At 40.0% G+C, this 12,572-nt stretch overlaps 1 protein-coding gene across 4 annotated transcripts in view; it reads left to right on the top strand.

The window, feature by feature from the left end:
* Positions 1-240: 240 nt before the first annotated feature.
* Positions 241-12,572, top strand: part of ACBD5 (acyl-CoA binding domain containing 5) — a gene marked incomplete at its 3' end in the record, with an annotated part of 44,062 nt that continues 31,730 nt past the window's right edge. Inside the window, exon 1 of one of the 4 annotated variants that reach the window (XM_080386030.1) lies at positions 241-12,387. The remainder of the gene's footprint in view (positions 12,388-12,572) is intronic. The other 3 variants (XM_080386029.1, XM_080386032.1, XM_080386031.1) reach the window with 3 other exon arrangements.

Below are 12,572 nucleotides of genomic sequence, written 5' to 3'. Positions count from 1 at the left end.
TCTCAGTAGAGTTCTTAGGAGTTAAGATACATCCACTGAGTAATTGGGCTCCACTGACGATGTTTCACTCTGCACTGCAAAGGCCAAGGCATTTTCTCTGCTTTTTTTTTTTTTTTCCCCAACACCCAATATTGCTGTGATGGATAACTGTATAGAGGGCTCGTATCCCCTGGCACTTGGAGTGTAACAGTATAATGAATTCTGCAACAAGAGATAGCGGGGGGGGGGAGGGGTCAGGGGCCAGGAAGAAGGGGCATGTACAGGTGTGAAAAAGGAGGAGAAGACAAATAGGTCAAGAGGAACTATGATGAGATGCAGATTGTTTAGGTATGTGGTGCAACAGGATGGGCTCATTATGGCAGAGAACAGGCAGGCTGAGGAGAGCACTAAAAAAAACAGAGACACTTCCTACACAGGACATAGACTTGAACTCAGGAACTTATTTTCTCTCATTTTCTCACAATAGCCAAAAAATTCACAGAAAACTGTGGAGTATGATCTACAATCGTTGCCAGTTACTCCTGCTATGTAAAGATCATTTGGTGTAGATCTGAAAAATCAAATCCTGATGTTGATACTGATGTTGACCACACACTGAACTCTTAGCAGGCTGAAACAGTATATTGACCAGCTAATTACCTAGTGAGCACCATCATTTTATGATCTCATAGACAACATGATACTTTGGCGGTTATCATCATCCAGGCTAATAGAGGTGGCAGGGTTTTTATATCCTAGAATGTTGTTGCAACAGGCTCTCTTTTGAAAGCTCTTTTGGTTTCCAGTGAAAGAAAAAATGTTTTGTCAAAAAAAATTGGGCTGAATATCTTTGCTTAAATGGCTAATAGAGATAGTTTTTAATTATTTTTATTGTGTGGTCTGAAAGGCTCCTTATCTCATTTCAGATAAAATAATTCAGTATTCAAATGCTTTCTTGTTCTGCATTAGGAAAGTACAACAAATCTGACAGACGGTACCTCTTTTGAAGATATTATGTCTTCATAACTGAAAAAGCCTCATTTCAGTTACCTCTTTGTTACCTACAATAGCCTTATGCTGTAATAGTCTATTACAACAATAAAATTGCTATAAAGTGATTTTCCATTACAGTTCTGTGATGGATGTAAACTACATCGACCTGTAATACTAGCCTACAGCTTAAGCTATTCTGTTGCTGCAGTGCAGCTGAAGGGCAGGTGGTGTTGGTTAACGTAGCAGGGTGTCAGTCACAGCCCTGCTACCTCCCAGCATGGTCACCACTGGCCACCATGCACTAGGGTTAGGCTGGTAGCTACTAACCATGCCCTTGGCACGTGGCAGACACCAGCATTTTCTAGATCAGAGTATCACTTACTTTACCCCTTAAGCGGTACTAGTAAGAACTAGTAAATGACTATGAGAATATTGTGTATATCAGTAGAAAATACTAATAGGAAGGCCTAGCAGGTCATCCAGTCTGTCTCCTTAATATGGCAAAATTGTTTTCTGTACTTCATAGTCCAGTTTTTTATGCTCTCTAATTTCAAATGTCCCTCCTGAAAATGGCCTGGAGCTTCCACTACATCAGCTGTCAGACTGTTCCACAGTCTGCTATGGTATGCACACCTTGTGCAATGCTAAGGGTGACACTGCCGTATGACTTTTCATAGATTTGCATACAAATGTACTTTTCAAAGGTTTAGTGAAGCCACAGGGGAATATATTTATTTATAACTGGCCAGGAATAAGGGTCACAGCAACAAGCTAACTACTCATGTTTAATCCATTGCTAGGGCTTATTCAGAAAATAGATTGTAAAAATTATACTGTCCCATGTATAACCATTTTTGTGTGAAAGTTTTTAATCAAGTAAAAGAAAGTGTTTTGTCTCAAAGTAGCTCACAAGCTACAAAATATAAAATAAGCACAAAGGCTTATTCATTGTGAAATGAGGTTTTTCTATGCAGGGTAATACCAAAACAGTTATATCAATTGCAAATTCATGCCTTAATGTATGTCAGAAATCTCACAACCATAGGCTGGTTTTGTGTGTCTGCCACCATCCCCCAACCAGATCTCTCATATAATTTTTCTTCTGAATTTATGTAGGAAAACTCCAAAATAAAAAAATAACATGATTTGCCTTCAGTTGTCATATATTTATTTATCAAATCAATGCACCAATTGTTTTCTATGATAGCGAGTAAACCTGAAAACTGTATTTGATGTAACTCATATTTCTTAGCCTTCTCAGCTGGTTAGGAGGAAGAGGTTTAGTCACAAGAGGGTTTGGTTTTATATAGATCAGTAATCTGAAAGCTACATTCAGGACACAAAGGCAATGTATGTCTCTGAGACTAGCTGGAGGGTTAGTATGAATATGACTTCTTCCTTCTTACTATTCCTAATATTTAGAAATCTGTTTTGATATTTGATTATATTACTCAATAATTAATGCAGGATAATTTAGCACATCTTCTCCTACCAATTAATGCTATTTGGTTTTGCTCAACCATTTCTCAATATCATACTTGTAGAAGGGAAAGGACAGAAATCTGTTTACTATAAAACGTACTGCCAGGTTTATTATTCAGGGAGGGCCACATTACATGAATGAAATTACGTCACAGCAGGATGAAAGAATTGATCCTATCTGCCTACCTAATCCACATGTTTAGGACACACCTGACTACTGTGTGAGTATAAATGAATGAGTGTGTCTCCCTCATAAATACAAAAGCACCAGTAAAACAAAAAGTATGCTCTGGCAGGACAGAAAAACCTGTTATTGTATTGCCACAGTGCTTTAGCTTAGCTGTGGGAGCCTGGTTCTTCACTACAGGACAGCGTAACTAACCCCAGTGACAAGACCAACTGTGTCATGACCCTGGAAGTTTGCTAAAACATCTGCATCCATGCAAGAGGCTTGTGCTGGCATGGTTTTGTAGCGCCAGGCTCAGCCATCCTCACAGAGCTCCACCAAGACACATCTGTAGCAATGACTTCATCAGCACCTTTAAACTGTTTAACTGAACCTGGTTTGCTCTGGCTGAAATGAGTACAGGAGCATTTATGAGAGCAGTTGCAGGGGCAGATCAGAGGGGCAGCAATCAGCAGCGGGGATGTGCAGGAGGTGGGCAGCTCTTCAGCCGTCTTGGAAACAGCTGGCAGCCAATGTGTGAATGTAGCCTGTGCTGGTGGAAAGAGCTTGGAAGGTTTATTTACTTTATTAAAAAGTAATGTAATTCTATCAATTAAAAGGGGGTAAAACTTGAAAATTAATCATTTGTGTCTGTTTTGTTCTTAATTCCCAGCCTTTGACTGAAGGGGGAATTCGGTTTCACTGCAGGGGGGGTTGGCACCCTTGATCTAGCACCATTCTGCTTTTGAATAGTGCCTGATCTGTAAGCTAATCTGATAAACGAAGACATTTTGTGCACACATGGTATGCATTTTAAAGAGCTTCAGTGTGGTAACAAATGCTCTGAATATGGTGGGCCCCACCAGGAAGCACATAACTTGAGGCACATGAGAAGGAGACACAGACCAGAGGAAGCAAAAATGACTGAACAGGCACCACAGAGCTGCTTTCTAGGGTGGGCATGAGTCTTCATTTACTTTTAATAAAACTGTTTTAAATGTGTTTTCTCAAGTCACTCCCAACCCCCTTGCTATAGCTCTTTTCAGTAATGTAAAATATCCAGATCCATTGATTTGAGTACTTATTCTGCTTCTTTGTACCTCCAAATTTTCCACTTCATTACATGTGAGACAACTTCATATTTTTGATATCTGAGGTTAAAAAAGTAATAATTTTATCAGTGTTGTGCATATTTATCTCATCATTGATTCCCTATACTAGTTTTGCCTTAGATTCTTTAATGAAATATACTACAATTATGCTTTAGTGATGCAGATGACAGCACACAGCAACATGAAACCCGCAATGATTTAGAAAATACCCGTCTGTGAGCCCTACTGTGAATGCAAATCTGGTTCAAGAAATAAGGGTAATGGCAGGTGGCAGAAGAAAAACACAATACCAGAATTCCTGACAGCCAAGAGCTCCACCTTGTAAACGTACACAGGACTTAATTTTACTATTGCAAAATCAGTGGGGTGCTCATATGAACATGTGCATGATCACAGACTTAGCACAACTGCTATTTTGCCTTCAAAAGACACAGATCTGGGCTGTGGTTACAGTGGTTTAGTCTCTGTATTGTGAATATCTCGCATTCCTTCCTCTGTCCCCCATGCAGTTTTGGATTTGTTTACGCAGAGGAATGGGGGAGTTGTGGTAGGAGTGGGGTCTGAAGGCTTGCACAGCAAAGAGCACCCCACTTGCACGTGAGCCACAGCACAACCACCTAATCCAGGGAGGAATGGGCTGTCCAGTCTCTTCCTTTGATCTGTGTAAAACTAATATATTGCTTTTACCAACAGCTTATAATGTATTCATCAATGTCAAATATAACATCACTACTTTATGTATTATATATCTACAAATATATGTGTATATAGTTGGTCATCGCATTGTTTCCTCTATTATAAAACTGAAATACATTTGTGTATTTTCTCCAAAGACTTAAATATTTCTAAAACGTCCTGAAAAAGGAAGTCAGTAAATAGTGTCCACGGTACATTTCTCAAGACATAGAAATTTAGACATTGGGATAGACAACCCTACTAATCAAAAGCTTTATTTTTTAAGACTTTTTTTTCTTTTTAGAACTACCATACAAAAGAATGGGAAAGCACATGGAAAGCTATTAAGTGAAAAATGAACCACAGCCCACTCCTGCAAAAGTTAGAAACAGGATTGAGCTGCTTATAATGCATCATTTGCGAAGGTAGCTGACAGGCATTTATCCCAAGGGTTCATACAAGTCAAAGGTAATCTGCAAAGAAATATGTAGCTTCCTTTCTAAAAAAAATAATTTAGAAATTCAGAGGCCCTTCCACCTGCATGATTTCAAAGAGACAGTGAAACAATAAAATACCAGGAGAGTGAACACAGCAACAAAAAGAGATCTTTAATCACAGTGTTTAAAACCTTTTTTTTAATTTACATTAAAAGGAAAATCAAGGGACATCTAGTTATCTGCAGGTTCTAAATTTAGATCTTCTTAAATCAGCATGTACAGATTAATCACATCCAAGACTGTTAAATGAGCCAGCAAAGAGCATTATGGACTGTTAATATTCATTCTCAGTCAGTTTTCAAACACTGGAGAAGTTCCAGAGCACCGAAAGAAAGCAAAGGTTGTACCAATATTGAAAAAAAGATATATAGGTGTTGTGGTCCTATCAATTTAATATTGATCTGAAGTATACGACAGAATGACTAATAGGATATTCCATTAAGAAAGGATTAAAGAAGGATAATTTAATTAATGCAAATCAATATGAATGTATGGAGAAGTATACATATATGCAGGATAACTCAATACTCCTTTTTGTTAGAACACAAGTTTGATGGGCAAATGTAACTGTTGTAGAAATGTATTTATACTTCTGTAAATTATCTGGCTGCATAATGTTTTGATTAAGAAACTACAATAATAATCTTTAAAATAAATTATTATTGCAATATAAAATCATTATGGTGAGTCTTAAATAAAAAAATGGCTGACAGACTTCAAATGTGGTCATGAAGGGTGTACCAACCTCGACTCCTTGTTGTTTAACTTATTCTGAATAACCTACAAGAAAACAATAAAATCACTGCTGATAAAATTTGCAGAGAGCACAGTGATTAGAAAAGTGACAAATAATTAAAAAGAACAGACTTACATGATAGAATAATCTGATAGTTGCAAAAACAGAGCAACCGAATACGACCAAGTATCGTTCCATCACTCTGAACAAAAGCTTTAAGAGTACACACTTATAACGTGGGTCCTCAGCTACAAGCAGGGTATGAGGATTCCTTGCTTTGAGGCCTTTACCCCCCTCTACACCCAAAAGGGTCAATGAATTCTGGACATAAAAATGAGAATATTGAGTCTGGAGAAGGCAATACCTCAGTCCTCTATTGCCTCTGACATTAATACAAGTATTCCTGCAGCACTGTACCTACCAGTAGTATCTATGATTCCAGAAAGATGTTAAAATATTGGGAAGACATAAGAATGGAAGAATGAATTCACTGGGGTGTAAGCAGCAGTGAATTCAATTCTAAATAAAAGAAATCAAGGGGTTGCTTGATTTCTTTTTATAAGGTTTTGTAGGGTTGTTGGAGAACCCTTCAGGAGGATAATAGTGAGTTCTGTAACCCAGCTAACAAAGCTACGGAAAGATTGAAAACAGGTAATAAAAGCTAGGCAAACAATTAGAAGAACTAGGCCATATTTTGTTGTTCTGTTCCTTTCACATGGCAAAATACTAACATTTCATTTCAGGATGTTTTAAAACGGTCTATATGACACTGAAAACTTGGGCTCTTTGATGAGTACATCTTTGGCTGAAGGCTTATAATGCCTCCTGAAACTGCCCTTTGCCCTCTGTTTGATTACTCAGTGTGACAGACTCCAATGCGACTGTTGTCACAGTGATGTGGATGCCCAACTTCCCTCTTAGTTTAGGGCTGCATTTCGATCTGTATTTGCAGCAGAGTGACTTGATCTTTAAACACCTATGTTCAGGTGTATTCAAAGGCCTCTGTGGATTCAATCATTTTTATTTCATACAGCTCAATTGTCTCTGTTTCTTGGGGACATTTTAGAAACCAACAGTAATTTACTTAGAAAACTATTCAGCAGGTTCTTTGATTTTTTTTTTTTCTTCTACCTTTTTGGGGAAGAGCTGACTTGTCTCATTAACCTTTCCAGCATTTACAGTACCTTTGATATTAAGCTTCTCATGATGAACATATGTTGTAGTAACCAGAACACTTTAGCACAAAGGAAAGTAAAACACACTTAAGACACTTAATTTCCTAAGTTTTCATCCATCCCATTTATTCATGCAATAACTTCCTGCTTAAGAATTCTTAGCCTAAGAGTTATCTCTCTGTTTAAAATGGCAAAAGCTGGGAGGTTCTGATCTTGAGATGCTGTACGTTGCTGCAGTTCACCCATCTCAATTCAGTGAAATGGACACCCCTCAACTCTGAAACAGAGGTGATTCCTTTATTTCAGTCAAGCAGAAGTGATCTAACAGTATAAAATGAAATAGTTCCTGAATGTCAAAAACATTTATCAACAAAGCTTCCCAGATAAACTTCCTTAGATAATGTCCAGTACCAGACCCGACCTGAATATGGGAGTGAAAAAGCTGTGGTGTATAGCTGGGAAAAGTGTCTAGCTGGCACTAACTTCTAAGGAAGTCTCATTTTTTGCTAGGACATGTTCAGCAACAGAGCTTGGTGCTTACGGGGGTTGTAATGAAGTGGTGGTCCTGTGCTGAGACACCCAATTAAACTCAGTCTTAAATCCTTCTGAGAGTTTGTTTATTGGAGTAAATTAACTCCAGTAAATCACTCCCAATCTGTTAGATTAGGTTGTTGAAACCCATTGACCAAAACCACAGTGTTATATTTTCTGCCTGAATAAACATGTAACATGATAGACACGGGCCTGAAACATAGTTCAGTTATTTTTTGCTAGTTATATTCCAGGTTTTGCACACTGGTAAATGTGTGCCGTGAAAAGATTTCCACAAAGTCATTTTTCAGATTCGCTAGAAAGAATAATAATTCTCTTTTGCTAGGTTTTAAAACAACATGCATAAACTAAGGATGTTTTGGTTTTTTCCCTTGCAGATATTGGGGGGGGAATATCACAAGTGCTGTCTGGCTATAAATATGCCATTGCATAAGCACATTAATATGATACAGTCACAGTATTTTGTTTGCTGTTCCCAAGAGGCAAATTACACAAGGATAGGCTTCTAAACTTTAGCAGCAGTAACTGTGAAGATAAGAAGCACAGATGTCAAAACAGATATAATATACCAGAAATGGTTAGATTTTTCAGAGTCAAATTCTAATCATTTGCATTATGAAAGTGTGTAACACCGTAAATATCAATCAAGTAACTTCCAAATTTGCATCACTGTAAATGACAGCACAATTTGACCTCCAGATATTGTATTTTTGACTGAAGGAAAAAGAGTAAGTATTTGTTATGAGTTGCCTATTTATAAGACACAGTTTGTCATTGCTGCAAGCTGAAACTACATACTTTTCAAAGCTCAGTTCGTGGCCGTGTAAGGGAACAGGATTTTTTGAATGTTCTTTCTAGAATATGTGAAATCTGAACAATTCTCTTATAACTATCTGCTGGCTCTACAAAGAATAATACCTTGAGGCAGTAAGGAAAACTGAACTTTATTAAAAATTTCATAAAAGAAATTAATAGTAAGCTTGGAGAAAAAAAGAGGGGCTTAAGATACAATATAGCACTGCATTATACTTTAGACATACAAAGATATAAACCTGTAAAAGGTTTTGACTTCATAAGTACTGTATGGTTCAATGCAAAGTCAAATGCTGCTAAATGTCTTTGGAAGTATGATCATATTTTGTTCTTCAAAGAGCATTTTATTAAATGGATCTAAATTTATACTTATGTTACTGCATCTTTTTTTTTTTAATATGTGAGAAGTGTGGATACACGGAGGGAAACCAAAATGCGGCTCAAAATAGTGATTACTGAAAGACCTTAGATACCTGAATTAATTAGCCTAAAAGACATTTGAGATGGGATTGTATTAATTTTAACACCTTTGACAACATGGACCCTAATCCTTAGGCAAATGTTAATAATGGTTAAAAATAATTCCATTACTTAATCCCCAACTGTGAAATGAATTGGTATTTCTAGTCAAGTATCGAGTTATTAAGGGGTGTATCTGAACCTCACAAGGAAACTTCCATCCCCAAAAGTGTTCTTATTTGTGTCAAACTAATCCATTGCCCAAAGGGCTTTTCCTGAAGAACAGGGATTGGTCTACATAGGTGAACAAACTTCAGCTGCTGTTTTTGCCATATTCATGGCAGGCAAATAGTTCTCTTTCTTCATAGCTGTTGATTTTGAAACAAATATCCTTCATGATTTCATTAAAAAATCCTGTAAGTAAATGTCATTTGATACATTAGTCTTTCTACTGTAAACAATGCAGAAAACTACTCCTTATGAAAAGCTCTACCCTTCTTAGACAACATCTTTCCATTCTTCATCAGCATGTAGATTTGACTTAGAAATTGTAATGCTAATTTCGTTCTTCATAATTATGAATATTAGGTTTTAAATAATTCATTCTCCTTCCCTGCTGGATTACATACTTCAAAAAGTAAGCTTTGCTAAAATTACATGCTCTTAGATTTGGTAGCTTACAGAACTTGCTCATAATGCATATGAGACTATGGTCTACTTTCTTAAGAACCATTTAAAAATATTTCTGTAAAATACACTGCTATGATTCAGACCCTTGAGGGAGCAATAGGCATAATTGGTTCCAGTTTCTGCTTTTCACTTGCATAATTTAACTAACTCCTTTGTCCCTCAAGTAAAATAAAGGTGCTCTTCAAGCTGGACTAGCGTGTAGCTTGGCATTGGAAGCAACTGCTAGAAAACTAAAGCAGAACTGGGATCCAAGTGAGAACATGTAGGGACAGTGGCAGCTTACATACAGCACAAAATGAGGATTGCAAGGTAGCTCAACACATCAAACTTTGATAGACTGTCCTGTGCCATAACACCACTGGACTCAATAACCATACCTAATCCATCTGTGAAGGATAAATCCAAGGTTACACTGAGGATCATGCCTGTCTGCCTTTTCTCCAGACATCCCGTAAGTGTACTCCTTCAGCAACCACAACAGCGTGCTTCCATGCAAGATCGTATGTGTTGCAACACGGCCTGGAATATCTCATATTAGCAATACACAGGCTCTCCGTAAGTCGTTTGTGAAACACTAAGTGAAGTGTGAGGACAGCAAAGCACTCAGACATGCTAAGTGTCACACATTGTGCTCACTGCCAAATCACACCGGTAGCAGAGTACCACGATGTCTCCTCTCTCACATCTCAACTGATGGGCATTACTGGTCAGTCTTTCTGTCACAGCTCCTGGTGTTTAACTTCTCATACACTGAACCAAAAAAAGAATAAGAGCTGTTTATACTTAGGATTGCTTCAGAGACTGCCCTTGCCGAGCCATAGAAACACAGCCCAGTTCAACACATAGGTTATAATTAGATTTTACAAGGATGTGGTCATTCCCGGTAGGTACTCAGTAGACAACAGAGAAAAGTCATATGATTTTGTTACCTAAAGGAAGGAGTCTAGATCCTCAGCTTGAGATAAAGCTGCAGATCCATTCCTGGATGTCTGCAACAGATGAGAGGGTCTTCTTTATTACCTGTACTCCACATTTGACTATTGTTAACCCTACCGGGAAGTCACTGCAGTAAGAATGCAAAATGTACACATAGGGACAGCTAATAGCAATGTCAATTAGAGAGTGAGTATATTAGTATATTATATATGAGCACTTATATTAACTAGTCATTTGTGATACGTTCTTACAGGCTCACCAGTGCTCAAAATTTGCCTCTCATTTACTATTTCATCCTTGTCTCAGGGCATGATGGTACTGATTATTTTGGGTTACTTCAAGGGCCTCATTCTGCATCTGGAGATCTCACATTCTCACACATCTTCAGTGCAAAGACAGCAGCTTCTGTTTCTGTGCACAGCCATTAAATAGGTTGTCATTTGCATGTCTTAAAGCCTACTTCCAGTGAAAGTCTGGGAACATTCATTATAAAATGCAGACTGTATTTCTCTTAAATCAATTAAAGTGGCAAATGTCATTATAGATTTTCTCAGGTAAATAGAATTTACACATCAGCAGCCTCACAAGAGGCTCTTAATTTATGCAATTATTATTTTTTTTGCAATTAACTCGTTGCACACTCAGAGGATCCATGTTTATATAGAGACCCACTTATCTTCAAAAAACCACTTCCCTTTGATCTGAGCTTCTGTCATTCCTACCTTCATGGATAAAAAAGATGATAGATCTTAGTATGAAGCTTACAAAAGCTTTCGAAATCTAACAGTCGAAATGAAAAATTCAGAAAAACTAGTCTGTAATGTTCACATGAGTGGAGCAGTGTGGTTCATAACACAGGTTCATCATTTGCCCAGTGCGGGGAATCCTATTTGAACACCTTTGGAAGTGTGAGCTTCTCTCCAGCAAAGCTTTCCCCTGGCCAGCTGGCTGCTGACCTTGTGGAATGTACTAGCTCAGCAGAGCAGGGGCTGATCTGCTCTAATTCCCTCTCTGGAGCTTTACTTTCCCACCAGAGGGCATATACTGTGAGCACACAACTGCCTTCAGTGGAATTTAAAATATATATTGTGTACTAGATAAATGAACTGACTCGAAAGCCAAGATTTTGTACTCAATTCTATTCAAAGGGGCTATTAATTCATCCTGTTGCTCCCTGGGTAAATTATTCCACTTGCTACAAAAGCAGTTGGTTTAGTACACTTTTGTTGGACTTCGCAGAGTACTGGATGCGCAGTGCTTCTGAATAAGGCCATTCATTTAGCTCCTGAGCTAGCTGGTGGTACTGTGCTGGTATTCACCCGTACTTCCCTGTACCATGAAATAGTTACTCCCCAAGGTCGAAGCTTTTAAAATCTCAAACCTAAAATTTTTGACGTAAATAGGAGGCATTCAAGCTATTACAAAAATACGTGTCTACAGTGGTAATGTAGGTGAATTACGTGGAGCTAGGTGTCAGTAGGAGGATGGCTGTGAGGAGGGGAGGAAGCAGCAAAGCTGCCTGTCAGGGTGGTGGGGGATCATCAGAGGATAACCAAAGTCCATAAAATGGGTGGAATACGACATGTTTGGAAATGTTCATTACCATGTAATTGTTGCTATACAAACAGGGATGAGAAAGGGTAGGAAGGACGCAGAGAATAAGAAATAAGGGGGGAAAAAATCAAAAGACATCAAGGAGGGAGTTCTTTCCTCAGTCCACACGAGGGACGACCCCCCGGGGTCTGCACTTCAGCCGCTTCTCGGGCGCCGTGCCTGGGCCCGCCAGCGCCCACAGCAGCTTCGGGGGGGCCCCGGGGACAGGCTGGCCCTGAGGCCTCCCCTCGGCCTCAGCCTGGCCGCCGGGGCGCGCCGGCCGCAGCCCGCAGCTCTCGGCCCTCGCTGCGCGGGGCTGCCGGAGCGGCAGCGGCCGGCGCTGGCGGCGGGAGGAAGGGCAGGCGCTGGGGGCCGGGCGGTGGGGACACCTGCGTGGGGCCGGCCGGGCCGCGGCGGGGGACTACGTTTCCCAGCGTACGCCTGGCGGGCCCGGGGCGGTGCCAGGGGAGGGGAAGGGAAGGGCGCCGCTGTGGGAGACATAACATGGGCGCCTGAAGCTGGGGCGAAGGTAGGGGTGGGGTCTCTGCTGAGCCGGGGGTGTTGCGGGCCGCGCTCGGCCTGCGGGGCGAGGCCGGTCCGAGGGGCTGGGCGGGCTGTGCTCAGCCCTGCCGGAGGGGCGGGCTGGGGGGTCGGGCTGGGTGGCCGGGCACCCCGCCGCCGGTGGCTGGTTGCGTATGGCCCGGCGCCTCTCAG

This window comes from Falco punctatus, assembly GCF_963210335.1.
Source record: "Falco punctatus genome assembly, chromosome: 4".
NCBI classification, from domain to species: Eukaryota; Metazoa; Chordata; class Aves; order Falconiformes; family Falconidae; genus Falco; species Falco punctatus.
The sequence above is the reverse complement of the archived record's forward strand: the minus strand, read 5'-3'. Positions and strand labels throughout refer to the sequence as shown.